The sequence below is a fragment of the Palaemon carinicauda genome, chromosome 42 (assembly GCF_036898095.1).
Source record: "Palaemon carinicauda isolate YSFRI2023 chromosome 42, ASM3689809v2, whole genome shotgun sequence".
Taxonomy (NCBI): domain Eukaryota; kingdom Metazoa; phylum Arthropoda; class Malacostraca; order Decapoda; family Palaemonidae; genus Palaemon; species Palaemon carinicauda.
Window position 1 is genome coordinate 19,860,137 of NC_090766.1, and position 7,500 is coordinate 19,867,636.

Consider the following 7,500-nt stretch of genomic DNA (forward strand, 5'->3'; position numbering starts at 1 on the left):
TGTGTAGTATTGGACCTCATGATGGAGAGAGGATGACTATTAGAGATAACTGCATACCTGGTATTACGAACAGGATGGTACTGTTCGGGAAGATGTGAATGCAAAGGATGGTCAAAATCATTAAAAATCTTATGCTAAACATTCACCCCTTCTACATGTACGGAATGTGAAACGATGGAATTCATTAATTTATTTAATTTCTTGGTTTGGAAACGAATATTACAGATGACGTGTGCCACATCACAGGTGTATTTAGTAAGATTTGGAAGAAAAGATTAATGAACTGAACTGTAATGGCATGATTGAAAAGGAAAACAGCATGTAAACAAATATAAAGAATCCGTTCTGGTAATTTTGTCCTGTAGAAAGAATGAAGTGACGGTTTACAATTATTGGAAGTTTTGATGAATAAAGAAGAAAGGGACTACTGTGATAGGAAGTTTTGATGAATAAAGAAGAAAGGGACTACTGTGATAGGAAGTTTTGATGAATAAAGAAGAAAGGGACTACTGTGATTGGAAGTTTTGATGAATAAAGAAGAAAGGGACTACTGTGATTGGAAGTTTTGATGAATAAAGAAGAAAAGGGACTACTGTAATTGGAAGTTTTGATGAATAAAGAAGAAAGGGACTACTGTGATTGGAAGTTTTGATGAATAAAGAAGAAAGGGACTACTGTGATTGGAAGTTTTGATGAATAAAGAAGAAAGGGACTACTGTGATTGGAAGTTTTGATGAATAAAGAAGAAAAGGGACTACTGTAATTGGAAGTTTTGATGAATAAAGAAGAAAGGGACTACTGTGATTGGAAGTTTTGATGAATAAAGAAGAAAGGGACTACTGTGATTGGAAGTTTTGATGAATAAAGAAGAATGGGACTACTGTGATTGGAAGTTTTGATGAATACAGAAGAAAGGGACTACTGTGATTGGAAGTTTTGATGAATAAAGAAGAAAGGGACTACTGTGATTGGAAGTTTTGATGAATAAAGAAGAAAGGGACTACTGTGATCTGTAAGTCCAAAAGGCTCACAGTATACAATACAGAACCTGATTAAACCAAAATACAACCGAATACAGCATCAGGTTTAAAGGTTTAAAGGCCGTTCATGAATGGCAGAGGTGAGGGACAGTGACATTGCCCTATCAAGCAGGACAATGCCCTAGAGACTGAGCATATTACATATGTCCAGCGCACAAGCCCCCTCTCCAACCAAGCTAGGACCAAGGAGGGTCAGGCAATGGCTGCTGATGACTCAGCAGATAGACCTATAAGGTCCCCCCCCCAATACTTAGGTCACAAGGATGGTGGGGTTGCAGCGACCAAAGGAACTAACGAGTTAGCGCGGGACTCTAACCCCAGTCTGGCAATCATCAGGCAAGGACGCTACCACCAGTCCACCCCCAGTCTTTCTTCTAGCAAGAGTCATGTTTTTATTCCCGGAATAACAACTTGAATTCTAAAACATATATTATTTGGGAATTAAAAATCCAGTTATATACGATGTATGTTTAAAAAATACAGGAGCTTTCGCATTTATTACAAAGATGAGACACTGTAAAAAGTGCTAAAGCTTCTGTATTTTTTAAATATACAACTGGATTTTTAATATCTAAGATTGTTAGACACGGCATGGTGTTTTATTTAAGTTATATATTATTATTACTATTATTATTATTATCATTATTATTTTCTTTTTTTTAATTATAAGCTAAGTTACAACCCTATTATTATTATTATTATTAATATTATCATTATCACTTGCTACGCTACAGCCCTAGTTGGAAAAGCAGGATTCTATAATTCTAGGAGATCCAACAGGAAAAATAGCCCAGTGAGGAAAGGAAACAAGGAAAAATTAAATTTTTAAGAGTAATAACATTAAAATAAATATCTCCTACATAAACTATAAAAATTTAATAAAACAAGAGGAAGAGAAACAAGACAGAGCAGCGTGGCCCTGTGTACCCTTAAGCAAGAGAACTTTAACCCAAGACAGTGGAAGACCATGGTACAGTAGCTATGACACTACCCAAGACTAGAGAACAATGGTTTGTTTTTGGAGGGTCCTTCTACTAGAAGACTGCTGACCATAGCTAGAGTCTCCTCTACCCTTACAAAGAGGAAAGTGGCCACTGAATAATTACAGTGCAGTAATCCCTCGGGTGAAGAAGAATTATTTGGTAATCTCAGTGTTGTCAGGTGTATGATGACAGAGGAGAATAAGTAAAGAATAGGCCAGATTATTCGCTGTGTGTGTGAGTGCAGGCAAAGGGAAAATGAACCGTAACTAGAAAGATGTATCCAATGTAGTACTGTCTGGCCAGTCTAAAGACCCCATAAGTCTCTAGCGGTATTATCTCAACGGGTGGCTGGAAAAGCAGGATGCTATAAACCCAAGGGCTCCATCAGGGAAAAAAGCCCAGTAAGGAAAGGAAACAAGGAAATAAATAAACTACAAGAGAAGTAATGAACAATCAAAATAAAACAGCTTAAGAACAGTAACAACATTAAATTTGATCTTTTATATATAAACTATATAAAAAACAATAAAACAAGAGAAGAGAAATAAGATTATTACTAGGGTTAAGAAAATATTACTATGAAATTTATATTTTCAGTTTTTGTGTCGAGATAGTCATCTCTAATCATTGGGTCGTCTGTAATCTGTTTATATGTTTATGTTTGTACAAGAGACGACGTCATGAATCCAACACAGCATCATTTGGGTCCCCCGAAATGAGATAAGGGGTGGTAAACATGCGCAATTTTAATAAAAGCCCCCACTTTATGTTGGTCCCCATTTGCATAGCGAATGGAGGCTAAAAAGAAAAAAAAAAAAAAAAAAAAAAAAAAAAAAAAAAAAATTACAAATTTGCGAAAATCCAATTTTTGCTATCATTTCATAGCCCGAACATATGTTAATAATAAGACTTTCGCCATTTTGGGTTAAACGAACGAGCGCGTCATATAATGGCCAGTGTTTGACCAGTGCGCAATTTTCACCGGCTACGATTACACGAACAACATTCGCATGTTTATAGAGGCGAAATGAACATTTGCAACACACATCAATCAAAATTCGCAAGATAAATAAAACAAGACCAATGAGGGAATTCGTGTGATAGTGGAAAACAGCACACCGTGTTTACATGCGTTTTGTATATCAGAATTTCCCGTATCATTACAACTTTTCTATTTCGAAATTGATATTTATTTTGCATATAAAAAAACTGTCTATTCAAAGTCAGCCGGAAATGAAGAGTTTCTATGATTTTGATGTGCATGAATTATATATTATGTTTGATGTTTATCGATATATCAAAATGAAAATTAAGATTATCAAAACTATCTTTAATGAAATTATTATTACTAAAATTATTGTTATCAAAATTATGAAAATTATTAGTTATTTTTATTAAAACTATTAATATTTTTTATCAAAATTATAGCTATCATTTTTATTGAAATTATTAAAACGTTAAATTATTATTCAATGAACAAACGTTAAACTGTAAATCTATGAACAAACGTTAAACTGTTAATCTACGAACAAACGTTGAACTATTAATCTATGAACAAACGTTAATCTGTTAATCTATGAACAAACATTAAACTGTTAATCTATGAATAAACGTTAAACTGTGAATCTATGAGCAAACGTTAAACTGTTAATCTATGAACAAACGTTAAACTAGTAATCTATAAACAAAAGTTAAACCATTAATCTATGAACAAACGTTAACCTGTTAATCTATGAAAAAACGTTATACCATTAATCTATGAACAAACGTTAATCTGTTAATCTATGAACAAGAATTAAACTGTTAATCTATGAACAAATGTTAAACCATTAATCTATGAACAAACGTTAAAGCATTAATCTATGAACAAACGTTAAACTATTCATCTGTGAACAACGTTAAACTATCAATCTATGAACATCAAAAATTTTTAATGAGGTGGAAAGAAACGCATTGTTAAGCAAAACAATTATAACCCAAATATCTTTGAAATGCTCTATGAAAAACAAGGTCCTTTCCTTAATTTTGATAGAATAATAATGTCTTCCCGAAAAAGAAGCCTAAACTGAATTTTCTAGCTAGTAAAAAAAAAAATACCTTAAATCATTTTACGCTCGTCAGATAACCTTTCACAAATAATAATTTTAGTCAAGGCTTATTGCACAAACGTTAGGTCTGCTGAACAAACGTTGTGTTAATTGCACAAACATTACGTAATTAATTTCCTGTAGTTCGGTCATTACGTTCACGTGAAAATGACGTGTAAATTTGGATGATGAGAAGCGAATATCTTGAATGTTGATACTTCAAACCATGAAAAGAACACAAACATTAACGTATTATTATTATTATTATTATTATTATTATTATTATTATTATTATCATAAGATAAGCTACAACCCTATTTGGAAAAGCTAGATGCCATAAGCCGAAGGGCTCCAACACTGAAAAAATAGCCCAGTGAGAAAGAGAACAAGGGAATAAACTACAAAAGAAATAATAAACAATCAAAATAAACTATTCTAAGAACAGCAACAACATTAAATTAGATCTTTCGTATATAAACTACAAAAACTTCAAAAAACAAGAGGAAGAGAAATACGTTAAGATAGAACAGCGTGCCGGAGTGTAACCCCAAGCAAGAGAATTCTAATCCAAGAGAGTGGAAGGCCATGGTACATAGGCTATGGCACTTCCCAAGACTAGAGGACAATGATTGGTTTTGTAGTGTCCTTCTCCTAGAAGAGCTGCTTACCATAGATACAGATAATTAAGCTATTGTGTGAAGACAAAATATTACCTGAATCGAAAAAAAGATGAGCATGTAATTTATTATCATTACTACTATAACCAAGGTACATTTCTATTTGGAAAAGGAGATTGCTACTAGCCCAAAGGCTCCAACAGGGAAAGCAGCCCAATAAGTAAAGGAAATAGAGAAATAACGAAAAACCTATACAAGAGAAATAATAAAAAGGTTTTACACACATTACGATCAGTAACAGCGTTAAATATTCAAGGTATATATATTATAAACTATAAATGAGATTTATGTCAACTTGTTCAACAGAAAAACATTTCTAACAAGTTTGAAACTCTGATTTTCCACCGATTCAGTCTCCAGATTGGGAAGATCATTTCCCAGTTTGGTCACAGCTGGAATAAAACTAGAATACTGCGTAGTATCGAACTTTATAGTGGAGAACGCAAAACTTGAAAATTAACTACATTCTTAGTACTGTGTGCTGCATGGTACAGTCTGGGAAGACCTGAATGCATAGGAAAGATAGAATTATGAAAAAAATCTTATGCATCATGCATGAAAAACTAACTGAACGATGGTGATGGAGATTAATTGTTCTCTAGTCTTGGATAGTGCCATAGACTCTGTACCATGGTCTTTCATTGTCTTGAGTTAGAGTTCTCTTGATTGTGGGTACACTCAGGCACACTCTTCTATATTATTTTTTTTGCTCTTGTTTTTGTAAAGTTTTTTTTCATAGTTTATATATGAATATTTGTTTAATACTGTTACTGTTCTTAAGATAATTTATTTCAATTCTTAATTACTTTTCTTGTTTCCTTATTTCCTTTCCTCAGTGGGCTATTTTCCCTGTTGGAGCCCTAGGGCTTATTGCATTCTGCTTTACCAACTAGGGCTGTAGCTTAGCAAATAGTAATAATAATAATATTAGATCAGGAATAAGGAATTTAATAGAACGAAAGCTTTTGTGCAGCAAATTAAGAAGAGACGCGGCAGCCGAAGACCATAGGGGGAGAGCAGGTACTGAAAACATGGTTGCATAAGAGAAGTTGAACATTTCCTCAGGATAGATTGATCACCAAAAATCTAAGATGGCTTTATTATATGCCAAACTGTATAGTGCAATTGAAGTAGAAAACAGACCGGGTGTGTTTCTCAGAGTAATGTGCAATCAAGAATGTAATCTAGAATTTTAAATTACCTGCCCGAAAAAAAAAAAAATATCACCTAGTCGAGATGCAGAAAACAAAATGACCAGGTCGAAAGATACAAGAAAATATATAAAAATTACCAATTAAAATGGAGTGATAAAGGATCCTATGTGTGCCAAGTGAAACCAGGACATTATACTCTTCAATTAGTAGTTAGTAGTTAAAATTAAGTACACACACTATATTAAAAATATATTTATATATGAAACTTGCCTTGTAATTATAATATAATCCGCTTTAACTAGAAACGTAGATGACAGCAGAAAGTAAAACCTCATAGAAGATAAGAAAATAAATAAAAAATAAAAGAAAGTGAAAGTCACATGAAAACTAGCTACCGTACAGAGGTAGAATCACATTCTACAGTACAGTATATTTCTACTTCAAAGACTCCAAACGGTGAACGACTCCCAAGCTGGTTTCTTCATATCAGAAATCGCTTCATCGACAGGATACTATACTCAATTTTTTTTTAATGAGGTGCATTTGCACTGAATCGTAGGGTTTGCCCTTATAGCTAGGAAAATTTTCCTAGTAGCTGATTGGTTAGAATTATTTTGTCCAACCAATCAGTTAATAGGAAACGTTTCCGAGCTAAAAGGGCAACTCTGCGAGTCAGTGCAAATGCGTCTCATTGAAAAAAAAAATGAGTATAGGTTCAAATATTTTTTTACAATATAAAAAATCCTAATTACATTACCCAAACTGACATTTCCAATATTCGTTACCCACCCAGAAGCAATCAAACATTCTTTTAACACCTGTATCTTGTTATATATATTCAACCAGTACTTCATCATTCGATGCTTGCAAGGTAATCATTGTTTCCATCACTTCTCTTCTAATTGAAGAAATTACCAGGCAAGATTCACCTATATAAGCCCTAGTACCCATGCCAGATGTGTGTTAACCCTTTCACTGCCAGTGGGTGACATCAGCCAAACTTCTGATGTAGCAAATCTTTCAAGACCACACAAGCCCTACCTTGTTACTATTTATCAGAAAACTCTAATTAAGATCTATCCATTGAATGAAAACTTCATATGATTTGGGAGATTTCAAATAACAGTTTCCTTTTGTAAATTTTGACTGTCACCAATGGCAGTGAAAGGATTGATGAAACCGCTCTGGAAATACCGAAGGAGAGAGAGAATTCCACATCAAGTGAAGCTTAGAGACCTACAGGGAGGGAATTTTAAAATAATTTTAAAAGTATCTGGGTATACATACAAATATATTTCTTTCCTGTCACGCTGAGTGGCATTGCCAAGCCTATGACTACTCGGTCTCTTTCCATCCTCGGGTAGGGGGGAGATGGAGTATTCATACCTTGGTGAGAGGGGGTTACTCGGAAACCACACTTTCCCACAAATTGCGTGAACATATCTATCTAAACCTTTAGACGTCAATTTGACGGCTAAGGTATACTACAGTCAAATTCTTTTTAGCGAGGCAGATTTTGTACCGACTCGCAGGGTTGACCTTCTAGCTCGGAAACGTTT

At 34.0% G+C, this 7,500-nt stretch overlaps 1 protein-coding gene across 1 annotated transcript in view; it reads right to left on the reverse strand.

Annotated features, from left to right (window-relative positions):
* Positions 1 to 7,500, reverse strand: part of LOC137632975 (limbic system-associated membrane protein-like) — a 519,481-nt gene that overhangs the window by 70,412 nt on the left and 441,569 nt on the right. The window lies entirely within an intron of this gene.